Source organism: Asterias amurensis, chromosome 14, assembly GCF_032118995.1.
Source record: "Asterias amurensis chromosome 14, ASM3211899v1".
NCBI lineage: Eukaryota > Metazoa > Echinodermata > Asteroidea > Forcipulatida > Asteriidae > Asterias > Asterias amurensis.
This window is the reverse complement of record NC_092661.1, coordinates 13,871,506-13,884,392: the sequence shown is the minus strand read 5'-3', so window position 1 is coordinate 13,884,392 and position 12,887 is coordinate 13,871,506. Positions and strand designations below refer to the sequence as shown.

At 36.6% G+C, this 12,887-nt stretch overlaps 1 long non-coding RNA gene across 1 annotated transcript; it reads right to left on the bottom strand.

Annotated features, from left to right (window-relative positions):
- Positions 1 to 5,653: 5,653 nt before the first annotated feature.
- On the bottom strand, positions 5,654 to 11,750 carry LOC139947620 (uncharacterized). The gene is made up of 3 exons (XR_011787376.1): positions 11,714 to 11,750; positions 7,023 to 7,273; positions 5,654 to 6,001 (listed from the first exon to the last, which is right to left on the bottom strand). It is a non-coding gene; the product is annotated as an uncharacterized lncRNA (long non-coding RNA).
- Between the last annotated feature and the right edge of the window lie 1,137 nt (positions 11,751 to 12,887).

Below are 12,887 nucleotides of genomic sequence, written 5' to 3'. Positions count from 1 at the left end.
TCATGTGTACATTCATGTGCAGGTTTACTTGCGTTTAATACTTTGGGCATAAATGCCTCGTGATGCATTGCTTCATTTGATGAAGTTTATGTCCAATTTCTCTTGTTAGATCTGACAGTATCTTAAAGCCCCTCTCCACCCAGGATATGGGTATCATTGAGGGTTGTGTCTGTATGACTTAATCTGCAACTGCATTGCATCTTAACCCAGTAAGGGTATCTAGGTGGACTGTGCCTGCATTATTACATTGGTGATTATTCTTGTAACCCACTGTTGTGGGCATTGGGTTGGGCTTTGCCCCATGATAGCTTCACTGTACCCATCAGGGATATTTCAGGAATGTCATATCATGAATCATCAGCAAATAGTTGGCCTAAAGATATGGCCACATCACCTGTGGCCATCTTGGTAGGTTGATTGGTTCAGGGATTTTGACAGTAATTGCCATGTTTCTTCTTGAAGAAAACTTCCGTGTTCAAAGTACAGGTTATTGTTTAAAACCGGATCAATTTTAGATGATTGCAGGCACAGAGTAAATATCATAATGTTTCTCATTTCTACATATGGAGACACACAGGTCTGAAGACAACCTGTCTCCATTTCAAACCCTAAGACCTTGGTCAATGCCTTGATTGATATTCAACCCTAACACGCTTGGTATTGCCTTTGATTGAAGACTATCAGTGCATGGCTGAGGATGTATAGTTACAGGACATGAATTCCTACTTCAATTAAAGTTACCATGGACCTATCTAACAGGACTGGGACCCCTGTGTCGACACCACAGTTTTACCGTCGAGACTGAGGGACCCACCACATTGCCCATGTGCAGCCCTAATTTACAGTATGGTGCTTTTCCGTTTGCACCCCAGGCTTTCATTTTTAGAGCAGTTTAAAGAGTTTGGCACCCCATGTTTTCCCAGTGTTGGGATCAGTTCCACAGTTTGGCCAAGAACTACCATGATTTAATGGTTTCGCCAGGAACTACCATGATTTTACAGTTTGGCCGGAAACTACCACGATAATTCATGTAGATCCGGCACAAAAATCTCCAATTTTGGCAAGTACAAGTTCAGTATTTTTATGTTAAAAATACCTTTAAGATTTGTTTTTGTTTCTGCTCAAAAACTAACATTTTTTTGGAGTTACAAGTTAAAAACGTTTACTATGCAAATGGATTATTATCCAAGGCAAGCCACTTTGATTTGAAAGTTTGTGTATTTGCAAGCATTGCATTGACATGCAGGGTAGAATCAAACTCATTTCAAGTTCTCCATCTTTGATGTGTTTTTTGGGGGCCTGCTTTTATAGTGAAATAGATTTTAGAACTACCTTTAGTGCAGTTCTGTTTTGATTTTTGCATTTTTCAAACAACTTGTATCAACAGTTTTTTTTTCTGTTGTAAGAAAATGGTTTGCTTCATATCAAGATACTGTGAAGTATCCAGCTGTATTTTAAGATTCTTTTTTACATCATTTGGACAAGTTTTTTCACAGAACCTAGATTTGTCTCTTCAGTAAGAGACAATTTGGACAAATGTTGCAAAAACATCAGTTCAGATGTTACTCATTTTTAGTGAGTATGGTTTTGTCTCCAAGATTTAATTTCTAACAAACTGCAATTTGGCAGATTGTACATTTTGATAAGTAGTAGTATTTTCTTTGTGCTATTGGTGAAATGGCAACCTTTTCAAACCTTATTTAACAGTTCTTTGCATCTTGTTTGTTTATTACTTCCAGTTTTTTTATTTTGTCGTTAGGTTGGTTTTTATTCTGTGGATTTTCAGATTATCTTCAAGAATTTAACATACTGTTGTAAAGGTTTTTATCTGTTGGTTAATTTTACTTCATTGATTGGAAAAGCCGTTATTCATTGTTTGTGCTGATGAATTTGTTTTTTCTTAATTGATTGACTTAGAATAGAATTTATTATTTGTTTCCAAAAATACTTTTTTTTTATACAAACTTAATTTGGTTTAACGCAAGGCAGAGAGTGGTTTAGATAGTGATCGTTCAACAAATTAATGATTGGTTGGTTTAGACATTGTGACCAAAAACCCTATGTATGGCAAACATCTCAGAAATACTTGCAAAAGTGTACATTTGTAGATATTCCATTCTCATGGATCAAAATACCATGATGCAAATCATGAAATGTAGAGTTCAGAGTAGACTTGAAGGCATTTCTTCCATGTGCAATGCCTGGAGTTGAAGATGGATACATCGTCCTCTAATGGAAAGAAAATCAATTATCATAGATCAAAAGATCCTTACCATGTTACAGTCAACTGTGGGTCTCTGATTCATCCAGACTGCCAAGTATTGGGAAGGTTGACACATCACAAACAGCCAAACACCTTCAAGTGCATTCAGAGGACAACTCACCAACCAGCCTGCCGACACCTGCGGGCGGGGAACACTCGCGCAAGCACCAGGATGGCTTGCATGCACCGGGGTGCCAAAAGGGGAGGGGAACATTCATGAGCTGTTGGTAAATTACAAAATAACTTTTCATTAGTAACAGGATTTTTCATTGAAAAAGATGGGCAAAATAAATTTGTCATTTTTGACTTTGAAATGTAAAAGGAAGATCCAGAATTTTGATTTCAGCTTTTGGAGACAATTTGTCAATGCTGCTAACAATTCAGATTTTGTTGTACAAGACTGGCTAATTTACAGTACTTCATAATGAGTTTAAATTTGTATAAGTACATGTGAATGAACTGCAGCGCAAGTTTTTTAAATTGAGATTTTGTCTCGTAAGCTTAGTTTAGAATGCCACTTGGCCCCCATACACATCAATGCATAACAAGCACACCAGAGAAGTGTAAAATTGGTGGAATCTTTTCCTGTACAGGATGGCTTGCACATGGTATACTTTTGGTATAATATAAAAACTGCAAAATTTCCACTAGCAACATAATATCTTTGACTGAAAATTTGTGCAGGTGAAATCAATACATTGTTACTGATTTCAAAAGTTTAAAGGAAGATCCAGAATTAAGACATCAGCTTTTGAAGACAATTCGTCCATGCTGCTGAAAAAAAAGATCAAAGTGAAACGTTTGTTTTTGTCTTTTGCAAGGTCTCTTTGAGAGTCTTTGTAAAAATAAAGAAGTGAAAAAAAAACACTTAAGGTAGCAGGGACAACAATTCCATCAGCTGTGCCAGCCAATGTGTTGTACCATTAAATTTTTGACTTTTAGAGTCTTTGTTTTGAGTTCAGAAGTACAGTTATAACCAATCTTGTACCATCTTACCAACAGACCTTATAGAATAACCCTCCACACTCTAACTTACTAATTAAAATAGCTTATATCGGCTAAGACAGACCAGCCTCTCACAGAAAGCTTGTAATTTGGGGATTTCTCATGAAGTTTGAGAATAAGTTCTGAAAACCAAATTTGCTTATACACCACAATGCTAAAAAAGCTGAATCCAATGGACTTCTGATTGCTTGTTAGTTTTGGACAGAGTATTTAAATACTCTGTTAACACCCAGTGTTCCAAAATGCTGCCAGAATAATTTGTTATTTTTGGTAGTCAAATTTTTTGCTTGACATTGCCTTGTTGGTTTTAGATACTTGATTTCTGAAAGTTTGGGTTTCTGTGAGAGGCTGTTCATTGCATTACTTAAAACTACAAGTACTATTACTTCTCTGTTCATGCATGAATTCCTCTGTGCTAAATTAACTGAGATACACTTGAGTTTTTAGGTCAAATTCAACAACATTATTGAAAAGTAACTCCCTTACTATGCTATTGTATGTCTTTCAAGTCATGAATACTAACATTGGTTGAAGTCCTGTGAAACACTACTACACTTAACTTGAAATACTTCATTTTAACTTGAACTTTCTGCCCCATTATTTAAAGTAAGTTTTAAGTCTTTGCGTGGTACATGAAGTAAGATGTTATTAAAAATGATGAGTATGAACCAAATGGATTCAATCTCTTTCAGGAGAAGTGTTGGCTGTGATTTGAAGAACCAGGGTTGAGTTATCATACATTTCTAGAACAGTTTCTGCTAATGTTCCTGTCATGACTGTTAATTATAGTCATAATATTTAGACAACTTGAAAACTTAAAATGTGAATTAACAATGACTTAGTATCACTTATTGTTTGCCAAAAAATATACATGGTGTACACTTGATGTTAGGGAGAGTTGATAGAGTACATGTACTTTATACAGAAACCATTTTCCCTAATCTCACCTATTTAGTTAACTAGCCGACTCTAGTGCCGCCGAGAAATACTGTTTGATTTAGTCCAATCACCTTTAGCACTTTTGGTGGTTTAAGGTTGAAATATATTCAGATGCACCTTTTGCTTTAGTCCCATTCATTTTATGAAGAAACTGTTGCTAACCTGGTCAGCAAATATATACTTTTTACTATCTCATTTAGCACTCTTGGTGGTTTAAGGAGAAACTATTGACAACCTATTTGGTATTACTATTCGGTTGTAGTCCTACACTTTTTACATTTAATGCCCCTGTTGGGTTTAAGGGCAATGCTATCTATTGCAGAATAGTTTTCTTTAAGCACACTACTTGTTTAAAGGAATTGGATTTTTAAAAATTAATAGTAATACCATGTCTCCTTGTACAATCCCTTGTACTACACTAATCCTGTATTGGTTCATGCATGAACAGGTGACTATACCTTAATGCTACAGTTTTACTTAAAGATAATGGTCACCGTTTTCACAAAGCGTCATTTTAGCCCCTGCACCGAAACTTTCATAATAATAGAAACAAACTGAAATTAAAAGTTTTTAAAAACTATTGGTTTGGAAGACTGTTAGTCAATTTGCCTTTGGTACTTTGACTAAACATGAAAGTGGAGATTTTAATTTTTTTTGTAGGATGATTTTATCATAGACAAGATTGTCTCTTCAAGAAGCTGAACAAACAGCTGTTCTAGAAAACTGTTAACTTGTCACATAGATTACACATACTATTTCTTTTTGAAAATGTCAAAATTCAGATATTCATTTTTTGGCATGGCACGAGCAATATAAGCATGTACACATGTACATATAAAGATTGCACATTCGTAAAACAGACTCAAAACTATTTCTGGTGATTTTATCTCTGTGCTTCTTGTGTACAAAAATTTGAAATTTTATTACTTAAAAAGCTAGCGGAAAATGTTGGTGTCTAACCAAAAACATCAAAATCTGTAAGTTTTCAAATTTGTCTGTTCATGAAAACGGTGACGATAATTACAAAAGCGAATACTGGAAGTGTTCTCCAGGCTACTCTAGTGATTGTTACTTTTGAATATAGACATATTGCTTCTTTTGTTTCTAGATACTATACAAACGCTCTAGTCCTTGTATGTTGATCACGTTGAGGTTTCAAAGTGGGCTCATAAATGTCCTCCAGCCTTGCCACACTGATGTATCCTTCTCATCTCATTTGTACAATGTATCTCAAGAGTTCAAAGAGTCTTCAGGAATTCTGTCTCCAATCCAGGCTTTGAGATGTAGCGTTTGAGCTGCATCTCAAAGCCAACAGTGAGTTATGGTTTAGTTCAAGTCAAAAATGTTCACAGAGTCATTGCTGCATTGTCGATCTCCTCCAGCTTGGCGTAGAATCTCGTACCATGAGTTGTTGATGTCTCGCTGTTCAGAGATGTAGCATTAAAGCTACATCTCAAAGCCAACAGTGAGTGTGGGTTTAATTCAAGTCCACATTGTCCACAGAGTCTTTGCTGCAATGTCCGTCTCCTCCAGCTTGGCGTAGAATAATGCACCATGGGTTGATGATGTCTCACTGTTCAGAGATGTAGCATAAGAGCTGTATCTCAAAGCCAACGGTAAGTTTGGGTTTTGTTCAAGTCCAAATTGTTCACAAAGTCACTGCTGCAATGTCGGTCTCCTCCAGCTTGTCGTAGAATCTTGCACCATGGGTTGATGGTGTTTCACTGTTCAGAAACTCCTTGTAGAATCAATGTTAATCTCCTCAAGCAGTGCATCTTTCTTGATTACCTGATTCTGCATTTAAAACACAAGAAAACACATTCAGTTAGCAGTGGTCGATACATGGAGAATAATATACACATATATGTACACTTTTTAAGGGCCAAAATAAAAAAGAATATTTCAAAAAGCTCTCAGAGCACTGAAATCAGTGGTAACTTGTCGTTTCTATTATTTTTAAGGTCACTTGTTGTGTACTGTTCTTCTGAATAGATAAAATTGTACTTGTCCAAATTTTGGCAAAAGAGCATTTTAAAGCATCTGCAAAGGACAGATTTAGTGGGATGTTTCCTTTTAAAATTAACTGTTTGTTTCATGTTTTGGAAGTTGAGTTAAACGTTGCCTGTGTTTTAGAGCCTGATCAAGTGAAACATGTTTTGGTGCAAATATCTGTTATTAATACTCATGGTCTAGCATTTGAGCCATTTTGCAGAGCTTTTCAGAATTGGAACACAACTCTGTAAATGTTTACTATTTGACTCCCAAACAAGCACCTTTTCACTGTCTCCTGGCATGTGGTTTATCAATGAGCAATTCTTGCAAGGCACTTCTAGTATTAAATCGCAACTCTACAAAACTCTACTCTATTCAGTCTCTTACATGCACGTAGATACAGAATACTTTGCAACAAACTAAACTATATAAGTTAGTCGGGCTTTCTGGAGTTACTCGTCTCAACTAGCCACACATTTGTTATATCTCCTAGGACTATAGTCATAAGTTAGGACGATGTGAAATAATCACCCCTACTCAGCACTTTGAGTTGAAAGTTAAGCATATTGTAAAACTCCTTATACTGACAGGGTCTTGTAATGTGAGTGCAGGGCAGTGATTGGAGCTCTCTTGTTAAAGCAAACTGAAGTGTGACTCCAGGTTTTTTAAACACACATCGTTGCAGTACAGGTTTAAACGTTATAAGCACTGATTCAAGTGTATGAGTATTCTCAATTGACTGATAGTATTTAGAGCAGGAAACCTCTCTCTACATGAGCTGTACATGAGTTCAATTGTGTTTAATTGCAGTATCATTGATTACCTTCTGGGTTTGTGTTAAGACCAGTTCATTTTGGCCATCATCGAGAATCTACCACTTGATGCAATCCTCCATGGTTTGATCAGTTCACACGTAGCAGTAGATGTTCGGAATTTATCCGAGTCCAATAGTGCCAAAGAGTACATTGTCGTGATGCTTCTATACATCTTCAACTTGCTGTCACATGTTGCTTGTTTGTTGAGTCAGTGACCTTATGGTGCTCAGTGTGTCACGAAGAATGTTGAAAAGTCAATCTGGAAGAAAGGAAAATGAGACAAAAACTTAGTTATTTATGCATTTGTGAACTTAACATTTAGCCTACACTCACAGGTACATGCGTTGCTGTTTCCCAGCTCGAGTGTTTGTCATAAGTAGTTTGTGTTTGTACAATAAGTAGGTGTTCAAGAACATGCATCACCTGTTAAATAAGATAATAATTATAAAAATCATAATAATATTGAAGCGCACGTATCTACCAAATAAAAAGGTACTCAAGGCGCTGAGTGTATTACAAAATTTTAGAAAAATAGGTAATTGCAGTGATGAATTCTGAGACCCAATTACATATGTAGCACTTTTCAGGGTTTACAAGGTGCTACGGCGTATACAGCAGCCACAGCCAGGAACACAGTGGCAAACCCCTTCTCTTTTTGATATGTGCACTGGTTTATTTTGTTAACATGCGAAACACTACACATGAGACCAACGATTTTACGTCCCATCCAAAGGACGAAGCAATGGTTGTGTCTTGCTTAAGGACACAAGTGTCACGGCTGGGGATTGGAACCAACCCTCTGCTGTTTAGAAACACCGGCGTTTGAATTCGGTGCTCTTAACCGCTCGGCTACGACACTTCCACAAGTATTGTTAAGTTGCAATGTGAATCCAAGGGAAGATGCTTTGTTCTTTTATTGACCTCTGAACTTTAAACTTTGACACACAATCTTGCATGTTAACTTGTAAACACAGGGATCTATACAGATGCTACAGATGGTACAACAGACTGAACAGAAAGACGAGGGGGAGGGGGTACCTTCCCAACATGTATTTCCTGATACAGTTGCTCCACCACGAATGCAAAATGGTACGCCTGATTAGTGAGAAGAAGCTCACAAAGTGCCAACGATGTGCTACCACTCTAGTGACCAGGTACAGATTTTCAAACAGTGTGACTCCTACATGGACAATTGAATCGGTGCCATAAATGGTTGTGTAGGCCTTTTTGGCAATGCCCCACAGGGCTCGAAATTGGTGGAGAAAAAAAAATAAGACTGCATGGGTTGTAGGTCAAAACCTTTACTGGACCAGAGAATTTGTTACAAAACCCAAATCTAAATGATGAGACCCTTTCTACACAGTTTCACACTTCAAGGCAGTGGACACTATTGGTAATTACTCAAAATATTTATCATCATAAAACCTTTCTTGATTACGAGTAATTGGGAGAGATGGACGGTATAAAACATTGTAACAGCTCCCTCTGAAGTGACATAGTTTTTGAGAAAGAAGTAACTTTCCACTAATTTGATTTCGAGACCTCAAGTTTAGAACTTGAGGTCTCGAAATCAAGCGTCAGAAAGCACATGATTATCTCGCAAATTCGACGACCGATTGAGCTCAAATTTTTACAGGTTTGTTATTCTATGCATATGTTAAGATACATCAACTATGAAGGCTAGTCTTTGACAATTACCAATAGTGTCCACTAGTGCTGGGCGAATAGTGAAATTTTGTTATTCGGATACCGCTGGCGAACTATCCGAAATTAACCGGATATTCGAATAGTTTTTTCGCCGCTAGAGGGCGCTATTAAAAAAAAAATAATAATAATAATTTTATTTTTTGGGCCGCTAGAGGGCGCTGTTCGTTTGTGAATGAGATCTTATGGGCGGATTGATATTACTTTTAGACTTTCACTCGGTTCATTCATAAAAATGACCGGATCTAATTTAAAGATGGCGATTTGCTTTTTCTTTTGATCGTGATTGACTCTACGTGAAGGAAAACTTTTGTAATCTTTGAACAAAATACGTCGGAAATGTCATTGTTTTAACTCTTCACGGAGGTGAGCATAGTTAAATACTTAAGTTATATGCTGTTTTATGCTGTCTTAATAGAAGTTTCATAAGAAAATTACATTCATATCAGTTGTCGCCCGACAGATATTCGGATATTAAAGAATATCCGATTACTTGGTTGTAATTACAGAACTATCCGGTTTATAAATAGGTATTCGCGCCCTATGCGGATATCCGGTTAAGAAAAAAAGGCATTCGCGGTTACGGATAGGAAAACCTATTCGCCATTAACCGGATATTCGAATAATTCGCCCAGGCCTAGTGTCCACTGTCTTTAAGCAGTTTTTGAAATATTCGCACAAATTTGTATAATTTTTTTCTTTTGGGTAACGATTTAAATAATTAACAGAATTGAACGATTTATGTATTATGATCAGTTTAAATTAAAGATGCAGTGAGGCGTTGTTTTGAAAAACATAAGACTTTTTTTTTTTTTTTTTTTTTGCCTGACACACAAGGCCCTAAGGCCACTTCAAGGTGTGGGCTACAATTATATTTTCCAGAGGCTGTTGCCACCTACTCCTAGGGCTGAAACAGGGTTATCCCTTTCACAGTGCATACGAATGTAGGCTTGGGTATCATCAATTCGAAGCCTGGCCAGTAGAGCAGAAAGCACTACCTCCCAAATTTTATGTAGCTAGTGTCACGACCGGGATCAGAACCAGTGCTTGAATCCGGTGCTCTTAACCGCTCGGCCATGACACTGCCACAAACCCTTTGCACATGACGCCATCCTCTAACTTTTGCCCTTCCTATTTAATTTTTACTTAAAGCAACAAATAGAGGGGATTTTTCAGGTATTTGGCACAAAATAAGTAAATAAATCATAGCATTCATGCTCTGTGCCAGTAATTTTGTAATGATGTTACTGTAAACAAATATTATGGGTTAGGGATTCAATAACAATGTGTTAAAACACAGGTATGCTTGATTAGTGACGTCCTTTCTGGCTAACTAAAATTAATTTAATTTAATTTTGCATTTTATTCACTTGTTTATTCTTCAATATATGGGGGTAAAAAAATGGTTCTTTACTCAATTTAAATTTCTTACCCGTTTTTTATTTACTTGTTTATACATAAAGTATTTTTGTTTATACATTCCCTCAAATTATACACTTTGGATAATTTTCTGTATGGCGCCACCACTTTTTCACACATTTTTACAAAAAGGGATATCTCATTGAGGTAAATTAGATACTACATGTATATTATTTCGTATCGAATGAAAAAGTGGTGGCGCCATTCGGAAACTTTTCTTACACTTTTAATTCAACTTCAATACCTTGGGTTTTTTCAGGTTTTTTTTCGTTGATTTGGGTAACTGATAGGTTGGTTGTCTAATTTTTGAGTTGTTTTTACTTTACTTGTTTTTATCTTTATTGATTTACATATAATATTGTTAACTTTCACTAAATCTTTTATATAAAAAATTCTAGGAAGAACCCATTGAATGTCGTAAACTTCAAAACCTACCATTCATTTTACTATTTTACTTTATTTGTAATTTGTTTTTGTTTGCTTGTTGCAGTAAAACAAATCATGAAGTGTTGAATTGTTGTATTTCTTCAAGAAAATATGTTCAAAATACAACATACACTATTTCGGTGATTTGTTTTAAACTCTACAGTCAATGGTTTCTGATGATAAATTAAATGTTCATTTATTTTGGAAGTTATCTGCATTCCAACAATACCTGTTGAGTTATTTAACCCTATAAGCCTATTCGCTATTGCAGCCGCGCATGTCCGTTACTGCCGACAACGCAATTTGTTTATCTCCCGTGACCTTTTGACAATAAACCCGGGTATTGTCAAAAGGTCACGGGAGATAAACAAATTGCGTTGTCAGCAGTAACGGACATGCGCAGTTGTAATAGTGAATCGGCTTATTGTTGTGATATACTGATTATGTTTTTGTGTTTTACCTGGTCACTGCTGTGTTTGGATATGTTAAATTGTTCTCAGGAAATGTTTTTACATTTCAATCATTGATATCAAAAGCAATAGGCCTATCTCATTTGATCTAATAAAACCTAATTTTAATTGGATAGACATTATTTCTAAATTTATATATTTTGCCCCCCACTTATTATGACCCCTCCCTCCAAATAACCAGCCACCACATCACCCCTTTACAAGGAAAAGTTTCCGTATGGCGCCACCACTTTTTCATTCGAAATAAAATAATATAGTATCTAATTTACCTGATTGATATATCCCTTTTTGAAAAAATGAGTGAAAAAGTGGTGGCGCCATACGGAAAGTTATCCCTTTACAACTTTAGAAAGGTAATAACTCTGGAAAAGTTTCCTTAATAATGATTTCGGTACTACCTTCCACGGATTTAACTCAGTTGTTTTTTATCGACACAGGGATGTACTCGTTCACATGTCAACACCAGCCGCGCGCGGGCGGGCTTCACGACTGTTTTCTTCCCCCAGGCATGCTAGCGGAGAATGTATCAGAAATGGAAAGTTTTCGATTTTTGTAGGCAACTTTTACATATAAAACATGGCACAATTGCAGCTTGAAAACAAAACGTCTGAGTTAAATATGTTTTAATATTATAAAGACTGATACAAGTATATCAATTTTAAAGAAACTAATGCTCTTACCTCTTTTCGCTTATTTTCTCTCAGTCGCCATCTTGTTCAATACCCAGGCCTCGGCGCGCAGGCGCAGGTTCCCGCGTTGCGTGACGTCACATTCAAAGTCTTGATTTCAAGTCTAGACTTGAATTCAAGTCTACGTTTCGATCAGTATGCTCTGGTTTTGGTTTGTATGTTCTGTTCTGCTTACACTTAAAAAAAAAAAAAAAAAAGTATGCTCTGATCGTCTTCTGGAGATTTTTTGTTCTCTCTCTTCAGAAGACGATAATCAACGTTCCGATCTATGCACGGCAAAAAGAACGAACGTAGCGGGCGCTCTGTTTCTCTGATTTCTGGATTGGCGAGATCCAGGGGCCGATTTCACTAATGCTTTGCGATCATCGCAAACGCCGAAATCTATCGCTAAATCCAAAATCGATCGCAACTTAGCTACGGATTTTGGATAGCGATTTCACTCAAACTTTGCAATGAGAACACCAATCGCAAAGTTTTAGCTAGCGATGAGAATCTTGCGATGACTCGGTGGTCGCAAAGTAAAAGTTCATGCAAACTTATGATACATTGCGCCATTCTGTGCTTAGTTATAGCGGTGTACGTCTTGACGTATAATTTGTCCGTGATTTAGAGTAAAATGGCGCTTCATTTAGTCATGCGGTATTTTACCTGGTTGACTCAGATTGTCGATGACAACTATCAGCGACGCAACTGCAGCAAGGAGAGCTTAACATCGGTAAAAAGGAGATCATTTTGACTAAAATGTGTAATGTGTGGGCCTAGGCAAATTGACATTGCAGCCAATAATTGTCTTTTCCGATTTAATATCACTGCATGTTGTGGCTTATAGCCTACCACTTTTCGGTGGCAACACTTTTGACAATATGCCTATTTCAGGCATTCAAAAATGAGTTATGTCGTTTCCCTGTTGACGTTCGTACAATGGCGGAAGGCAGTGTATATATTATGAGACAGATATTTACAGTATATGTCAGAATTATCTTCAATCACACGTTACAACAGATTTACGAAAATTGTTTATTAAAATCTAGAATTATAATAGAGGCCATAATGTCTAACAATGCATTATAGGATCAGAACATGGTTGCACATTTAAAACTTATTTTGTTGTTAAGCATTAAGCGTTAAGGGTAGCAATATTTACAAACGATAGTTCATACCTCGA